The sequence below is a fragment of the Callospermophilus lateralis genome, chromosome 4 (genome assembly GCF_048772815.1).
Source record: "Callospermophilus lateralis isolate mCalLat2 chromosome 4, mCalLat2.hap1, whole genome shotgun sequence".
In the NCBI taxonomy this organism is placed as follows: Eukaryota; Metazoa; Chordata; class Mammalia; order Rodentia; family Sciuridae; genus Callospermophilus; species Callospermophilus lateralis.
Window position 1 is genome coordinate 14,883,554 of NC_135308.1, and position 18,968 is coordinate 14,902,521.

An 18,968-nucleotide genomic window follows, 5' to 3' on the forward strand; every position below is an offset into this window, starting at 1 on the left:
CTCCTGTGGAGGCTGTAGACATGGAAGTGTGTATGAGGGACAACTGTGTAATATGATAGAATTCCTGGACGCACAGCTAGGAGATACTTACTGCCATTTTATGGGGTAGAACTAATCCCCATATCTATGCAGCGAGGTGGGAGGAAAGATGCCAGGGAACTCAATAAGAAAGAGACAAAGGAGGCAGCGTAGATAAGGTCAGATGTTAGAAATCGAGGAGAAGAAATAAAGCAAAACCAAGAGACTTGATAGAAAGAGGATTGGGTCTATTAGAGGTGTAGACAGTAGGTCTACACCTCTAACAGTAGTTCTTTGTAAAAGACCAAGAGCAAGAATGGAGTTCAGCATTAAGGGGCAGCCATTTCTGTGCAATGTAGCTCTGATGAGGACTTGTCAGTAGGAGGCTGGATTGGCTTTCCTAGATAAAAAACAATTAGGCATAATAAAAAACCAGGATGTGTACTTGCCAGTACCAACTCCATCTACAGATAACTTGTCCTATAATTTACCTGATGTAGGCTCCTACTGGACACCCACTCTTGCCATGTAGGAGACATGGCCAGCAGTGCTGAAATCTCCCCAAGGTTTATCTCTGGAATTTCTGCCCTGACAAGATGGTGCTAGACAGGAGGCGGCAGAGACGCCCACTTGCAGCATGGATTCTTTCCCATAACGCACTGGGCTGAGACAAATGAGAAATTATGCCTTGACAGGCTTCCTTCTCGAAATATCTTATGAAGACTCTGCTGCAGACAGTTTCCTCTTCAAGAATCACGGCAGCTGCTGCTGGGGTCGGCCATGATGTTTGGGTGGAGGTACAAGGAGAACATGGCAGAGAGGTGGCTCAGCCCAGAAGCTTCTCTTGAGTCAGCACCGGAAGCTGAGAGTACCTATCCTTTCAGGAGAAAGAACAAATACTTCTCTTCAGGAATCAATCCCCAAATGTCCACCACCCAGAGGGAGCTCTGCCACTGTGATCACAGGTCTAAACCTGGGATGCAGAGAAAAGTGGGCAGATAAGGGTTGGCACAGCAGTCCCTCATAAAGCTCCAAGTCTATTAAAATGTGGATCTGCCCTGGACTCCATCATTGCTGGCAAAATGCCAGGTTCAAGAGCAGCATGTCATCTGGATGGAGGTGCTTATGCCCAGCACTCTTTGCTGGAGCGCAGAGGAATGTGAGATGACAGAGATCACCATAGAAAGAGCTAGAAGTCGTGAGCTCTGTAGCACACCTGGAGAGGCCCCTTGCCAGACACTTTTTCTTTTAGTTGAACTTGATACTTTCTTGCAGCTCCAGGATACCCCTCTTCTTATCCTCCCTGGATTTCTGCCTCATGACATTTTTCCTTGGCAACACTCAGCAGGAAAAGGAGTGGAGAGATGAATGCACAGTGAGCTGAGATAGGCAAAGAGGTAAGACAAGTGCTGAAAGCTCAGGATGATCCGGGTGAAAGAAATGCAGGGTCTTGGGTCTGAGTGCAAGTGGAGAACCAGTGGAAGGATATCTGCAAGTACAAGTGGCAGGAGAAAACAAACCGTTTGTCCTTCTTTCACGCTCAATACTCACCCATCACTTCACTTCTGTCACTAGATGTGTGAAGGCGTTTCCCCAACACTAAGCAATTTTCCAGGGGGCTCACCTGAGAGTTTAATGATTCAATCCAATTGTCACATCCCTGTCAGGTCTCACAAGTGAAGGGCTCATCCCACAAGTCTGCCCCTGCTTCAGATACCAGTGCAAGCCCCACACTTGGACTTGGTCTTAGCATTGAAAACCTATAAATCAGGGCTCCCAAGTCTCCTCCCTGGGTGGATGGCTCACAGCACTCGGGGAACCCCTTACTTATATTTATCCACTTATGACTAAGGATACTTTAAAGGATACAGATGACCAGTCAGATAAGGTAGACACATAGAACATGTATGGGGACAGGGAGCAGGGAATCTGTACGTGTTCTGCAACCCAGAAATCCTCGAGCCCTGTCCTTTTTGGTTTCTGTGGAGGCATGGTTAGGAATATGTGGCGGCTTGGCCACTGAGGATCCACTCAACCAGCAGACCCTCTCATCCCCCAAGGCGGATGGAGGGATCCTGAAAGTTAAACCCTCTAATCCACATGGTCGTTTCCCCTGGCATCCAACCCCCATTCTGAGGCTACCAGAAGCCCACCAAAGAGTGCTTCATTAGAACAAAAGATGCTCCTATCATCCAGGAGATGTTAAGGGATTTAGGAGCCCCATGTCAGAAGTTCCTGTCACTCAGGAAATTACAAAAGACTTAGGAGTTCTGTGTCAGGAACTGGGGCCAAAGATCAAATAGTAGATTTAAGGGAGCCCCTTGTTTTTACTAAATGGCTATCATGTTGGACATCAGTTCAGTGCTCTAGACCTCCAGATTTTTTTGATGACTGTCAGAATCTGGATTTTGTTTTAAAAGATCTCCAAGAATTTAAATATTGAGTTTAAGAGGGAAAGCACCATGAAACACAAAATATATCAGTAGGCAGCAAGACTGTGACTTCCATTACCGGCAACAGTAGTACCTTTGTTTTTTGGGAACGGAAGAATGGCCAGAGTGAGGACTGTCACAGAGTACTGATTTTTCTCTAAAATAATAGATTGCATAAACATATCCAGGTCCTATAGCATCCATCACTTGATACATTCAAAATACATAGCTGTCTGCAGGCACCCCCTCTACTTTTGCAGGCAGTATCGACAGGTGCCTGCAGCCCTCAGCTGCCTGGCGTCCACAAGTATTTCCCAAGTGTATATAAGGCTTGGTCGGAGAAAGTAAAACATTTTGACATTAGACTGAGCGTCTCTATTTTCCAATATACTATGCATGCTATTCCCTCTAGGAATCAATGCTCATGAATTCATTAAGTCTTGGAGACTGTGATATTTGCTGGAATAATAAAAAAAAAAAAAACAATTGTCTCCAACCAGAACATAAATTGCAATGTAGAAAAACTTTTGTAATTTAATTTTCCAGTGAATATAAAGAGGGTGTACGTGACTGCTGCTTCGATGCACTAATAATCAGATGCAAATGAGATAGGAACATAGTCATACTCAGGAGGTGGACTTGTGAGGGGACAGCTTGCTGCCTGGAGAAAGGACACCCCTCTCCATTCCATATCTATGGTGAGCCAATAAAAGGAAAGTGCAATAAGTACCTTGGCTATTAATTACTGATTTAATATTAAAATGCAGATATCCTACAGCTGAGATCCAGCTTGGTTAATTTAATAGTAAGAGACTGTGTGTGTGTGTGTGTCTGTGTGTGTGTGTGTGTGTGTTTGTGCGTGCGCACGCGCGCATGCACGTGCATAGGCATGTGTGTACACATGGACTGTAATTTTTGGAGACTTCCAGCCAGCTTCGCAGGCGGCTGAGTGGACTCCCCAGCTGGCTCAGCCTGGGTCCCTGTGAGCAACCCTGCTTGCTCATTTGTATTGAAGACTCTTTACATCTGTCAGACTACTCTGCTTTTTTTTCCCCCCTGAGGAATTGCACTGAGTAGACAAACTAAATCTGTATTTTGGCTCAATGTAGGATGAATCATTCTTCCTCTTAAGGACTCTTCAAGTTTGTCCCTGGGAGGACACAACACTGGGAGGTCCTTTAAGACAAGGCTGCATGATCCACGGTGCTGGGCAAGCCATGCCGAGAACACCATTTTTCCTACCTTGATTTCCTACAATTCCTCTGCACCAGGGTCCAAGCTCTGGGTTGGGCTGGGAGCTCACTCTGCTCCTTGAGGAACTATTCAGGCCACAGAACATGGTGGTGGATGCCTTCAGGACCACAATCTTTTATCATTTTGCAAAAACTGTGGTCCAGAGAGTTTGCCCAACCTCCTCTACTCATCTCCAAGGCTTCTGATTTTAAGCTCGTTGTTTACCATGCTCTTCCTTAAAATTCTGTTCCCACCTTGCCCCACCTTGGGTCTCCAGTGTTGAAACAATTAGATTTTCTTGGGAGCTTTTGATGGTGTGTGTGTGTGTGTGTGTGTGTGTGTGTGTGTGTGTGTTATCAGCGCACTGTAGTTATACATTATACTGGGGTTAATTTTGACATAATCATAAAAGCATGAAACTAAGCTTCCAACTCTTATTATGAACAGTTATCCATGAGGCTGGAGCACATAGGAGGGGAGGGCAGCTCCAGCCCACCATGACACCTCATGGGATGAGCGTCCCCAGTCTTTTAAAGATGGGGCTGTGGCTGGAAAAAGGGATAGGACTGTTTGTGGCACCTCTGTCCAATACTCCTTCATTACCCCAATCCCATCTCACACACCCATGCCCTTACCACTTTCAACTTCCCTTTTTTCTGGAAGAGTCAAGTGCTTTCTTGATAGAGAATCTCAACCAAGAGGTGAGATTCTTGGTTGCAGTGAAGATTAAATGAGGAATTTCATGTAAAGTATTTTAAATAGTGCCCACCACATAATAAGTACCCCCTGAACATTCGTTACTCATACTGTGACTAGGTTGCCTCTAGAGGTATCTGTGTTTTCAAAGTGACCTGAGAATGAGAGGATGATGCCTAACCCAGCAGAGGCCTTAAGCCTTTCTTGAGCACATGGATACCATGCCCCATCAGAGGTCTTTATTTTTGAACATAGACTATGGAGCACACCAAGCTTCTCCCAACCTAAACCTGGTCAGTGTTCATCATACATAGGGCCAGGCCAATCCTGGGGCAGACTTTCAGCAAGTGGGCCATATTTGGCTATTTTTGTGAACCAAATTAAGTAGCCAAGAGAGAAACCACAGTGACAAGGACCGTGGTTGGGTATTCTGGGGAAGTTGGTGGCAACCAAGGGCCTCAGGCTATTGGAGGACTCCTTTGCTCCTTCCGGGGCTTTTTCCAGTCCTAAGCAGTTCTATTTTTCAGGCTCGGGTTTTGCCTGACATTTGAAGGATGAGCTATTAACGATACTAAATTAATAACGGTTATAGAGTATATTTGAGAAGATCATAAAAAAATCAGTAATGTCATCATGTCAAGCAAAGTTTCTGATGGTTTTTTTAAATTATGCATGTCTTTTATTTTTTTCCCTTCCAACATTGATCCGAAGCTTTCAGAGGGACATTAATCTACCTGACCACATCAGAATCCTTAATTATTCACGTCCAGCAATATATCTAATTCTACAGAAATTCCCCGAGGACGTGCCATTGTGGAAGCGGAATCTGGCAGCTCAGCTGTGGTCTCTCTGCTGAGCCCAGCGCAGCCCTGCAAAACCCCTCAAAGACGCGCAGCTGGGGTTCCTCCTCTGCGGTGCTTTGACATGCACAGGAAGCCATCTCAGCTTACAATTCAGGGAAGGACAAGTGAGTGACAGGTCACAACTATACAGGAGTCTGCTTCTCAGGGCAAGTCAAGAAGGGGCTGACAGAAGTGTAGTAAATTTAAAGATGAGAGCTTATCGGCCAGACCCTGGAGCTCGGTGACCCTGAATAGGTACTTCAACCTTGACCTCAGCTTGTTTGGGGGGACATGAGCTCTGTGACTCCTTCCCTGTGCTGTGTACTCTGATGACCAGTTGGAGCCACACCATAAAACAAAACAGACTGGCAAACCTGGGCAAGTGAAAAGTAGCAAAGAAAATACCAATGCAGGTAACGACAGTCAAGATAGCAGAAGAGTGTCCCTGGGCACTCCTGCGGCTTTGTGGGAGAAAGAGTCCAGAGGGGCCGAGAGCCCAGAGGGACCCAGTGCTTCACTACACGGGGTGTTTACAGGAAAGAAGAGGCCAGATGTCGTCACTCTGAAGAAAGCTGTTACAGGGGGCTAACTCCTCAATGGGCTCAAGTGGGGGGTGTGGGAGGGAGACTGCACAGAACAGATCGAGGTGGCAGTGTAAGTGTGCCCGAATGCCCCTTCCTCTGTCCTCCCTACTTGGCGAGGTGGGAAAAGCAGGGCCCACAGTCAGTTCTGATCTGTCTTTATCTCTCTTCTTCTTTTCTATTAAGTCCCCCATCTCTTCTTCCTTCCTTTCTTCTTTTAATCAACCTCCACACACAGTCTGTTAAGTTTCATTCAATAGATTCCTGGGAAAATTTTTCACCTTGTCATTTGGAGAATGGAAATCACTGCTATTGGGGAACTTGAAGCTCCTTTGAGTAGCCAGGACTCATTCGTGGTTACTGGAACCCAGGGATCTGCATCCCCATGTTGGGGACCCTGACTCTTCAGAGCATCTTCCTGGAATTATTTTTGCCTAAAAAAAAAAATCAAAGTTATTTCCTACAAAATGGTCAAAATGTTTGAAATTAGATAGTGAACTCTATGATCGTTAAATTTGGGCCCACATAAAGAGGGGAAGGACTCTGGGCATGCTCTTGGTGGGCAAGGAACTGGTAATAAAGGAGGAAACAGTGGGACCCCTCTGGCTCTGCCTGGAACCACGAGTTAATTGACAGACAGAGGGAGGAAGGAAGCTTTTGTAGGTAGGGAGGGGGAGTCCCGTAAGAAACTCCCATAAGAAACCTCAGACCAGGCCAACCACTCACTCTTAGTTTCTAGAGCACAGACTCAATATATTCTTGTAAGTGGATAAATGTGTTGCAGGAAAGACTTCCTGAATATAAAGTTTGGAACAGTGAGATGCACATACTAAAAAGGCAAATCTATGCAATGGCCTAAATGTACTTAATTAGGAGAGGTCCAATAGGGAGGGTGGGGTGAGGGATGGCCAAGACAACCACAGTCACCAGTAGGATAAACTGGCTCCAGCAGCTTCACTGATTCCCATGACTGTGACAGTGACTGTGACCTAATTGGTCTGGGGTGTGGAGTGGACTTTGGATATTTGATGAGCTTTCCCGGTGATTCTAGCGTATGGAAAAAATTGGAGGACTATCAGTTTCGAAGGCAACAGGACTATCATTGGAGCCAAGGGTTGGTATTGAAAGTCACCGTAGGATGTTTAATTGAGTTACCTGTGAAAAACCCACTTTGTCTAGAAAATGGGAAGCCTGGGAATTTAGATTTGCTCTGAAAGGAAATGGGAAACTTTCAGCAAACCTTGGTTCTGCGTGCCCAAGGACAGCTCCCTGTAGTATTTTCTGAGATCAGTCACATTCTCACACAATCCTGGACTCGAGTCACTATGTCAAGTCCCAATCCCAGTAGTGACTTCCACTGCTCACCTGTCTTGGGCACAAACAGGGCCAAGCCTCCTGTACTTTATCATTAATGAGCTCTGTAACCCTGAAGGGCAGGGCTGGTTTGTGCTCTTTTTCAGAGAAGGAAACCAAGCCTCAACTGCTTTTCCTAAAACACTGCTGCTGTGACACTTTAGGCAAGATTTGAATCCAGCTCTAATGTCAATGCCTATGCTTCCTGCAGCCTGAGCGATGTCCCCACAATACGTTGCCATTTACGGCCCTTCACCTATGAATGACAGAGGGGGACGGCATGGGCCACCATGATTCCTTCCCATGAGGTAACCAGATTCTTGCATAGAGTGCAGTGAAATCAGCGTCTGGTGTCTCCCAGTCCTGGAGTGTGCAGCCTCGTTCCCCAACACAGAGAAAACTGCTCTGACCCAGGTTAGCAGTTCTGCAAGCCCACAGGCTCCATCCTCCTATGGGACTGGTCCTGGGACTGACTGCTGTACAGAGAGCAGTCCTGCCCCAGCCAGACCACTTTCTCCCCCCAAAGTCCTTGTCCCCAGGGAGAAATTGGGGACAATCAATCCCCAGCATACAGGGCTATGAGCCTTAGCAGCACCCTTAGCTAGCTCTGGAAATAGATGAGGCCTCTTAGGCATGGAATGGGATGGATCTGAAGACAACACTAGACCAAGATCAGGTTGGGAGACTTGTGACCGAGTTTGTGTTGACCGTCAACTTTCAATAGGTCCTTGAGTCTGAATAAATTTCTTGACCTGTTGTGACATTAGGAAAAAAAAAAGAAAAAGCAGAAATTCTGGATCTGTAGAGACTTGGAGCCATCTGACGTGGGGAAATAAGAGCCTATACTTCTACTCCATGTCAGAAGCTGTCTATAGGGAGAGAGGCTTCTGAACCGCCTTTCATAGATAGGACTTTCATGAGGTGAGGACTCAGAGGCGATGGTGTCCAGCTTAGAAAGCTCTTCTTCACAGGACTTCCTGAAGCCAGAGAACATTGGCACCCAATCCTGGCATCTGCATGTCCTTATTGGAAGAAATCTGCTAATTACTTCTAATTACCACCCCACAATCTGCCTCTCTGGTTGGTGTCCAGGGATGGGGACCCCTGGGCTTCATTGCCTCCGTATCTCCACTGCCCAGCACAAGCCTTGGCTTAAAGTAGCTGCTCACTAAGTCTGGCAGGAGAGGAAGAATAGACATAAAAGACTGAATGAAGGAAGGTAGGGACAATGTTCCAGCTTCAGGCACTGGGGTGAGTGGGAGGAGAATTGTGGTGGAGAACAGAAGCCAATCCTGATGTGGCAAATGACCCTACAGGGTGGCCACCAGGGAAAACTAATCTGAGCAATTTGTAACAAATGTGCAATTCTTCCTTTCTTGGTCCCTGACAGTCTGTTTCCCAGTCAGCCCTGCAGGGCTCTGTGGGATCAGGCAGTCACGATTCTGTCCCCACTGTCCCCAGGGAGTCCGTCTGAGGCTTTTGCAAGTAGCTGCTGCACTGGAGGCCTGGGCTGTGCCTGGCCCTCATTCCCAGGTCCTGATGCTTCCCTTCTGCATCCCCACCCACAAGCACCTCTTCACATCTTGCATCAGGCACCTGCTGACCTCACTCTGGCCCCGGCCCTGCTGTCTGTTCACCATGAGCACACGGGATCTGGAGCAGCTTGAACTTGGTGCAGGTAGAGGGCTCGTCTCTGAGCAGCCAGACAACTTGGAGCTGGTCATTTAATCTCCATGGCTCCCTTCACCACATCTATAAAACAATGGATACTGGTCTTGAAAATCAGGATCGGATCCCCCTCTGTCATGTTGAAGGTTAAACACCCGAGAAAGGCTGAGGCAAGAAAACAAGTTTTATTTAAGGGTTAGAACCGAGCAAGAGCAAGAGGGGTGGTGGTGGTGTTGGAGCTTTCTGGAGAGGAAAGGGTCCGGAACTGGTGCCCGAGGGAGTGGGGTACCTTGCCCCTTTATAGATTTAGCTTTCTTTTCTTCTCATGACCCCTCCTCCTCTTGTCTTGCCTATGTGGTAACCTAAAGGCAGAGCGAGCCATCCAGGGGGTGGTTGCTTGTGTTGGAAACTGTGATTCTTCCCCTCCCCCAAAGGCTGTCAAGGAGGCTGTGAACAATCCACTGAGGTTGACAGGGAAGTGCTCTCCACCCATTTCCTTGTCTTTGATAACTGGCTACCGGTCCTGCTCTGGCCTCACAATGACTCTACTAAAGGATTAATAGGAAGAAATGAGTCAAATATTCATTGAGACAGAAAAGCAAGTGGGCCTGGATCAGGGCTCAGTATACACAATGCTGCCAACAAGTGCTATTTGAATTGGCCTCTCACTTACATCAGGCCTAATGCCCATCATGCCCCATCTAGGAGTGGCTACTGACCTGGGGGACTGAGTGAGGTAGGAGGTGGCTGCTCAGAGGAGTGTGGCTGCTCAGAGGTGATGGTGGCTGGGCCAGTCATTTTATCAGCTCTACTATGTGTCCAGCCAAGATTGCACCTGAGCCTGGCACTGCTGGCTCAAAGACCTGCCCCCTTTCACTCTCTCATGCCATTTTCCACTCTATCAGCTTGCCTGGAGGCCCCCTGCCCTACTCACTGTGCCAGGCTCTGGTTCCTAATGTGGGCTTCACTCTTCCCCCGCTGAGCAGCAGAGGGAGGTACCCCTGTGGGGTGGCAATTCCAGTTCTACTGTGAGCTGTGAACCCTAGCCTTGGGATCTGCCAAGAAGACCTCATCTGATGTGGGACAACAAAGGAGCACTCATCTAGTCATCAATGGCCAACTGCAGGCCTATGCCGACATGAAGAGATGACCACCAGCCCAGCAAGAGAGGCTTGCTCCTCCCTATGAGCTCTTGCCCTCAGTGATGCTCACAACCCATCCTGCTCCCGTCTCCCCTTTGTATTGTTTCCTCGCTGCCCTTCATATATTGACATCATTTTGGACAATTCAAATTCTAAATACTCTGCCTCTCTGTAGCAAAGCCTGACTGGCTTCTCACTTTAATGCGCCCTCTGCTCTCTGACATATGGCTGGACTACATTTCCCAGAAGCCCTTACGGTTGCATGACTATGTGATGGAGAAGATGGTCTTTTAGACAAGGGACTGTGAGTTGAAGGGTGCATGGTTTCCTGGACTTGGCTGTGAAATCATCCAAGTGCAATACCCCAGGCCTGCTCTTCTCCTTGTCTTTTGAAAGTGCCCACCCAGGGTCACCCTAAGCCACATGTGAACAAAGGTGGAGCCTTGCTACTGGATGAACTTCATGTGCACGAGCAATAAACCTGGGCTTTATTAAGCTGATGACACTTGGAGGTTGGTTTGTTGCAACTGTTCACAAGGCCACGGTGGAACTCTCACTGATTGTAAGTACTTTTGCTTTTATGGGCTCCTTTATCCACAAAATAATTTAAACACTCTTATTTTATGACTGCTGGTATAAAAACGAGTATAATTAACTCTGAATTATGTTCATCTTTTCTTTCATTTTTCAAAGAAATGAAAACATTTTCATGGGTCCTAAAAGTGTTCTGGGTTCTACCTACTACGTCTCCTGTGTCCAGGGGCTCAGCTGACCCTGGCCTTCACGCAGGGGGGACCACTAATATCTGATTCCTACATACACACTGTCTTTTGGACTACATACCTCATTTGGGGATTCTAGAAAAAGACCATGGGTTCTATAGTACACTGCTTCTTCCCTTCTCACTCTCCTTTCCATGCTAATCCTCAGTCCGGATGGAATGCCTCTCAGCCAGGGCCAACAGACACTGCCAGTGCCCCACGTGGCCCACTAACCACAGTTCTCAGCCCTCTGTGTCTCTCTGAGAACTTTCTCTGAAAATAACATGTCGGGGAGTTAATAGCAGGAAGCCCTGCTCATTCTGTGGCACCCTAGAGCCGGTGGGAACACACCACAGCCTCTCAGGGTTGAGCTCGGTTGCTCCCAGTGGCTGCCTGCATGGTTTCGGACCCTTTATCGGCCTTGATTCCTGGCTCACAGTATCTTCTTCTGCATCATGCTTGCCGAGAGCATCTCTCTAACAAGCTCCTTTCGTCCAACCTCCTCTTCCTCCAGAGCATTCTGGCAGGACAACCAGCCTACCCGCCCCCCAGGCCCACTCCAGCCCCAGCTCCATGGCCCTTCCTATGTTTTCACCTTCTCCTGTCCATCATGAACCTGAGACGGTGCAGCCTGAATCGCCCCCCACGTCCTGGTCCCTTGTGCTCTTCTGCAGTTGGGAGGGACAACAGCTGCTTCATGAGCCCCAGCGCTGGCTGGTGGGGCATGCGAAGAGGGTGAGACACCCTGATTGTGGGCATTCAGGGAGGCACAATGCCGGCTCAGGAGAAAGGCAACAAGGGTCTTTTCATCTGAACGGGGCTTCGCAGTTTCATGGCACTATCACTTTCACTTGTTTTCTTCCCTTTGATTCAAACAAGGAACACATTTGTCACTTTTCTCCTTTGCAAAGTGAAGATGATGAGGCAGGAGAGGAACAGGGGGCTTCTTGTCCTGAGCAGGGTCCTCTCATTCCCAGCGCTGTCTTCTTCCCCGGCCCAGGGTGCTCCATCACACACACAGGTGGCACCAAGGGTCTTCACAGCGACTTTACAAGGCTACTATCATCACATTCATTTTGCGGATGAGAAAATTGTGGCTCAGGGTATGGTTTGTCCAGACACACTCAACCAGGGAGTGGCCAAATTAAGACTTAAGAAATAGCATGCCTTGCCTCCAGCTGCTCTCCTAATCTCTCTCTCTCTCTCTGTCTCTCTCTCTCTCTCTCTCACACACACACACACACACACACACACCATGTGGAGAGGGAATGGAGAAGGAGAAAGTGAATGTGACCACATTGTCACTCTTAATGCCCCAAATGTGTTCCTCTGACTGGCTTTGTGACACCACTGTGGCCATGGTTTCTCACCTTGCTCCTCTTCCAATACACCATGACTTATAGGTCATGCATGGCTTCCCTCCGCCCGGATTCCCACCAAAGCTCAGACTAAATCAGGTTCTTCCCATTCAAGATGAATATGGGGAAACAAACCTACCCTGTGGGACCAGCAGGAAGGATGGTGCCCCCCGTCCCACCCTGTGGGGCTCCTCCTCACAGTTCTTATCCTTGGTGGGGTACAGTTTTAAGCCCTCTTTTATTTTTTTGTCATCTAAACTCTGTAAGTAAGTCTTAGAGCTTTTCTGGAAGAAGTGACATTAGTGGTGTTGAGGAAAAGACGGAGGACTTGGTTTTACATTTTTGTTTTATTTGTACTTGGTTCCTTAAAGGGTGTGCAGACGAGGAATATAATTTGCTAATGCACTCTGGTTTAAACACATGGCCACTACTTGCTTGGCATGCCCAGGATTCATTATTTTCCTTAAAATTGCAAATGGAATAAACCAAAGACTATTGAACTGGAAAGATATTTTCCACTGTAGGTGAAAAAATATGTGGTTTAAAGAAGGGTCAGCTGGCTTGAATCCTAATTTTTGATGCTCATGTCCTCAGTGTATGATCCAAGGTTGGTCCCTTTTTGAAGCTTGATGTTCCTATTTACAAAAAGACAAGATGATAATAAAGCTTACACCTGGCTTACAGTTGGGTTTTGGAACATGTTAACTCAGTGATGGAATAAATGAATTGACTTCCAAGGTTGTTTAGAGAATTAAATGAGAAAAAAAAATGGAGGTGAAACGCTACAGACAGGTGACGCAATAATATTTATGTCTCAGTCCAGGGTTAGAAGGCTCTCGGTAAGTCAGCACCACTGACAGATTTTTATGTGGGCAGAGGTTGGGGTGGCTGGGGTGCAGGGAGGGGAGACTGCCACAATGCTAAGTTCTAGAGGAAGAAGTCAGATGGGAAAGCACCTGTCAAGGCCTTTTGTGGCCTCTCCAGCCAATGTCCCCAGTTCTAGCTGACACTTCCCACCAGCCCCAGCAATCCTGGGGGAAAGAGTTGTTTCCATGACAACATTCCATCCTGTGTAAGCCATCCAGGAAGTCACCTTCTCTCTTTTCCTCCCCCTTGAAATATTAAGTCGGGGAGACAATAGCTTTTTGTTCTTGTTCTCCCAGGAGGCACATGGGTGATGTGGGAAAGAGAGAGAAGGGACTCAGAGGCCCTGAGTGAAAGCGGTGCTTTGTGCTGCTGCCATCCTGATTCTGCCTCACAGACACAGCCAGAATGTCCATGTCCGCCGCTCTGTCCCCTGGGACAGGCACTGAATACAGCCAAGGACACTATCTTCTCCACCTTCCATTGAAATGACAGTTGCTGTAGAAATAAAATGCTACCCCCTTCTCATCTATTTGGCCTCACCCTGAATGTCACTTCTTGGAGGAAGACTTGCTCAGTGTCCCTCCCCAGATGACTGGGTGGGGCTTTGATCATGGGTTCCCATGGCTCCCGGAAACCCCCCTTTAGTGGCTCATATGGACCTGTAACCCAGACTGACATGGGCACCGCCTATAAAACACCAAAAGGGACAGGATTATTGGTACAGAATGAAATTTTCTCCTGGTGTTTCTTTCAATTCACTCCTTAAGATCAATCAGTGGTAATGGCAATTAACATTAGCTGAGCACTTCCAAAGCTCATAACGAACCAGGCACCTTGCTAACTGCTTCATGCGTATCATCTCCATTGCATTCTCAGTGACCAGGAGACGTAGTAGCTGTTAATATTTTTCAATTTTACAGACTAAGTAACTTGGGCTTAAAGAGGTTAAATACCTTTCCCAGGTTCAAATATTTGAGAGGTAGTGCAAGTTGACCCTCCAGCCTCCTCCCACTGAGCTTTCCCCTGTCCAGAGGCCCAGTGACCCAGATTTCCTTTTAAGTATCTTCATTGGCTCTACCTCTATTCAGAGCAAGATTTATTGATGGAGCTAATCAATTAAGGGATCGTTGTTTATTGAGTTCCTCTTGAATTATTCAATATTTATCGAGCGCTTTCCATGTAGCTATAGCACTGGTGCAATGAGCCATGGAGGATACAAGGCAGGTATGAGATTCAGCCTTCATCTTCAGGGAGCTTGAAATCTAGTGGGACCTCAGAGAGGGAAGAGGTTGACAATATTTAACCACATAAAGGAATAAATATGCAGATCTTAACATTGATCAGAACAAATGGCCTATTATATGAAAAGGCAGAGAGGGGACAGAGGTTCTCTATTATTCAATATAGATTATGATTTGTGAAAATGAGGCTTAGTATCCTCCAATAGCAGATGGGAGTAGTCAAGGGAAAGGATGGAGAAGGTATTGGAGATAACACAGGCAAAACCTCAGGGACACAGGTGCATCTGCAGCATCCAGTGCTGACCACCCAGCTGGACTAGAGGGTACTGGCTGGAGAGTCATCCTGTTGGAAAATATTCCAATACAAAGAAGCCACCCTCTCCCCAGCACCCTGCACCCTGCACCATGCCTGGCACAGGGGAAGAAGTCATTTTGTTTGTATAACTGAACTCATGCAAAACTACATCAGACAGTCCCTGACCTGCAAGGGATTTAGGATCCGGGAGAATGGAAAACACATGTGTGTATCCACTTCTGGTAAAAAATCAAATGTTCTAAGTGCTGTTGTTTCTATAATGAAGAATTTTGTTTCCACCAATATGGCAGACTAGGTACCATAAGAATTCTCCTCATGAAACACTTAGAAGTGAGAATAAAATTGAGAAAATTAACCATGTTGTGAAAACATAAACTAAATTTTCAAGAAAGTAAGTCCATATAAGTTGAAAATGAAGTGGAAACACAAACCTGGAGGTGTGAGCTATGTTGAAGTCAGTGACTATAATTGGCTTCTGCCCAACCCTGCTGAACGGGGGCCTCTACTTCTACAGCTGAACAGGGGCTGAGGGCATAATCTGGACCCATGAAAAGTGGCGGGGGAGTTAAATTAGAGACCTCCACACACTGCCAAGACCTTGAGAGGTCTCACCCTCAATTAAAGAGGGGGCAAAGTCAATCTTGTGTGGGGTTCCGTGGCATGCGCTCTGATCTCCACAAGCTCCTGCCCCAATAAGTGGACCACAGTGATGTTTGGACTCTCTGATAGTTAGTGTCAGCTCTTTAGGTAATACCTAATAATCTCCCAGAGTTTGAGTAATTCCCTTTCCTCTGCACATAGGCATCCTCATAAATGACTCTACGTCACTCTGAGTGATGTTTGGGGAAAACGTTTTGCAGCATCTACTTGTTGAGCTTCCTTTGGAAATCCTGGTCTTTCTTTAACCGAGTCTCTGAGTTGGTGAACTGTCTCTGGCCTTGAAATTGGGTCATTTGGTGTCCAGGTTGGGTTCATGCAACTTGGAACTCCTTCATTTATCTATATAAAGCCAAGTATCTCTTTCAGTCCTAGAGACTGAATTACTCATGAGTTGCTTTCGTTATTAATTATTCCACAAATGAATTAGAAAGACCCCTCTGGGTCTGGCCATCTGATTGCCATTATGATCCTGCTGCATTGTTTTTAGTAATCATAGCCTTCATGGCTCTGTGAGTTAAGTGATACCACTTGGCCTCTGCCCCTCCAGGGTGCCACTGTCAGTCCTTTCTGCAGGGGACAGGCTCATGGAACTTCTCAAGGAGGCTGGATACCTCTTAACCAGTCTGTTTCTAATGTTTGTTTCCTTTGTGAGAAAAGTGCCATCTGAGACCTCCAGGGAGGGAGAAATTAGGAGGGTAAGTGGAGAGGAATCCACTCCAATTTGCCTGAGTTCTTAAAAATGTTGAATTTCTTCCTCTGAATCATGTATGCCAAGCACACTGTTGGGCCAATTCTTGACTCTTCTAGGGAACACACCAGATTTAGACTCTCTATGAAGTACACCCATATCCATCAATACATATGACCTGATTCCACATTGTGTTTCTTTTTCTCTGCTAAAATCGATTGCACACATGTTGCTCTGTGCTTTTCTGATAGGAACTAAGCCAATATTGCCATTCTTTTGCTATGTGGAATAACAGTGTGCACCCTTCCCATGAGTTCTGCAGGCCATGTGGAGTGGTTGGGATAAGGCTTGAGGGAAATCAATGTCTCTGAACAAGGTAACTGCTTCAGGTGGTCTTTACCTGGTCTTTAAGCAAGGATGGGCTAGTGTTTTGGATAGAGGACACTGAGCTGCTTCTACAGGTAAGTGGGATCTTGATGGAGGGAGCCTCCCCGAACTTAAAGTTATTCAAATTGACTAAACTATCTTCATTACAATTCTCAGGTCCAGTTCTTTCTCAGCACCCTCACTTTTACATAAGAGGTCTTGGGAAGCCAACAATTCAATATGTGCCCTCCTTCTTCAACCTACAAGGTCAAATTTTCCAACTCATATTTAGATATGCTGGCTATGCAGCTGTGGTAGGTAGGATAATCTTTTGGTGTAATTATAGAATCATTGGATTTCCTGGCATTATCTTGGGTGAGAACTTAAAGGACAAAACTTGTCATTTTCCTTCTTTAAACTTTCTGGGACAGTCACATATATTTAGCTTACCTTACCATCTTTGAACTTTTCACTTGCTGTCAAAGTGTATTACATTGGCCATTCTTAGCTTTACCTTAAATAGCAATTTATTTCAAGAATTGAGGGTGTTCATCAAAGAAATCATAAAGAACAAAGAAAAACAAGCCAAAAAGTATGAGAAGATATTTGTCACACAAATTGATTAAGGATAGTATTCATAATATATATATATAAAGAATTTGTATGAATCAGTAAGAGACCCCTCCCTAAAAAAGTAGAAATAGAATATTAGACAAAGATATATCAAGACATTTAGCATAAAAGAAAACTGACACAGCCAAAAAAATTATAACCAAGATTATTAACAGTAGTAGTCATCAGAGGAGTGTAAATCAAAGCCTTCCACCTGTTTGTGCATTTAAACGGCCCAAAGAAGTTTTGGGGTCTGACAACATCAAGTCTGAACAAAGCAATGAGAATTTTCATATATTGTTGATGGGAGCTTAAGTTGGTACAAGCACTTAGAAACAATTTGGTTTTTTTGGCAAAGCTCAAAATGCAGCTATTCTCTCCAGAAATTCCACTAGTGGAGAAACTCGCATAATGACATGTATATTTATAACAGAAATATTTACAGTAGCAAAGATTGGGGGAGGGGATGTCTGCTGACAGCAGAAGGTATAAATAAAGTGTGGGAATGTCATCTAAGTGCAAATGGATTATACAGAGCTCCATCTATCAACATAAGTGACCATTACAATATACTTTTGAGGGATAGAGTACATAAAGTACGATTCAATTTATCAGACATTCATAGATATACAAAATAAACAGCATATACTTTAAAAATAAATATTTATGTAGCTCAGTTCCTGATAATTATGGAGCACCCCTGAGCTATCAGCTTGATCTGGGCACTTCTATCCAATCAACTTACATAATTCACCATTGTGATAAAAGCAACCTACAGAAGGACTCTTAAGATACTCATTTTAGGAATGAGAAACACTAATATCTCACTCAAGAGTATGCAGTAGGTGAGTCTGGAAACCTGAACCATCTCAGTCCAAGCCAAAGTTCTTGTCACCTCAACACAGGAAATACCTGCAGCTCTCTGATAAACCCACATCTCACTCATCTCTCCTCTTCTGACAGGTGGTGCCTCTGCATCTCACCAACCAAATTTTATGAGGTCTTTCACTCTCAGCTCCTCATGCTGGGTCTTGTCCCTAAGCCAGATCTTGAGATCTGTAAGGGTGAGAACTATCACTGATTTAGGCTCCACAAAAATGGTTTTTATCAATGACTTTACGAATCAATCAATTCATTGGAGATGAGCTAGGAGAGGAGCTCTGGAAGGATCCTCCAGAGGTAGAAGAGATTGAGCAGATCAATCAGCTTTCTATTGCTGGCACGAGATACCTGAGATAATCAACTAATCAACTTCTAAAGAGGAAAGGTTTATTTGGGGTCATACTTTCATAGGTTTCGGCCCCTCGTCACTTGGTTTCATTGTTTTGGGCCTGTGGCAAGGCAGAACATTGTGGCAGGGAGTGCACTGTAGAGAGAACCTGATCACTTCATGTCCATTGGGAATCAGAGGAAGAGGAAGGGCCAGGGTGTCAATATCTCTTTCTAGAGCACCTCCTATTGACCCAACCACCTCCTCTAGGCCTCACATTGAAAAGCCTCCACCCACTCCTAATTGCACCACAGGCAGCACCCAAGCCTTTAACCCTTGGGCCTCTGGGAGACACTCCAGATCTAAATTATAGCAGCAGACCATTAAATACGGGGATCAAGGGAGCTGAGGCAGAGGGCCAAGGTATGCAGCAAAGCCAGTTGAGTTGCTCAGATGGTAAGGACCAAGATCCCTCGGAGAATTTGATAAATGATGTGAATTATCTCCCCCAAGGAATGCATGGCAGCAAACACACAGACACAGAATCCTGCGGAGGCCTGAACCTTGGGGTAAGTGTGTTGGGACATAGAGATGTTCTAAGTGTAGGCACTTAGGATCACAGTAATGTCATGTTACCTTGAGGGACAAGCTCAACTGCAAACAGCGCCTTCCCAATGACCTGGAGATGAATGTCGACTTCCACCGCCCACTGGGCCCTGGTAGTCCTAGGTCTCTTCAGTCTCTGACCATGTCATTTTCTCTTTGCTTTGCCTTTTCCAACTCTCTTTCCCTTCTAGTCAGGGCTTCCTGGATGTCCTGCCTTGACTCAGGTCCTGCCCTCCTAACCCTGCTTTCCTGGTCTCAGCTTGTGGACTTGGCTCCCCAGGCTCTGGTCACTCCCTAGGAGCTGGCTCTTGACCTGTC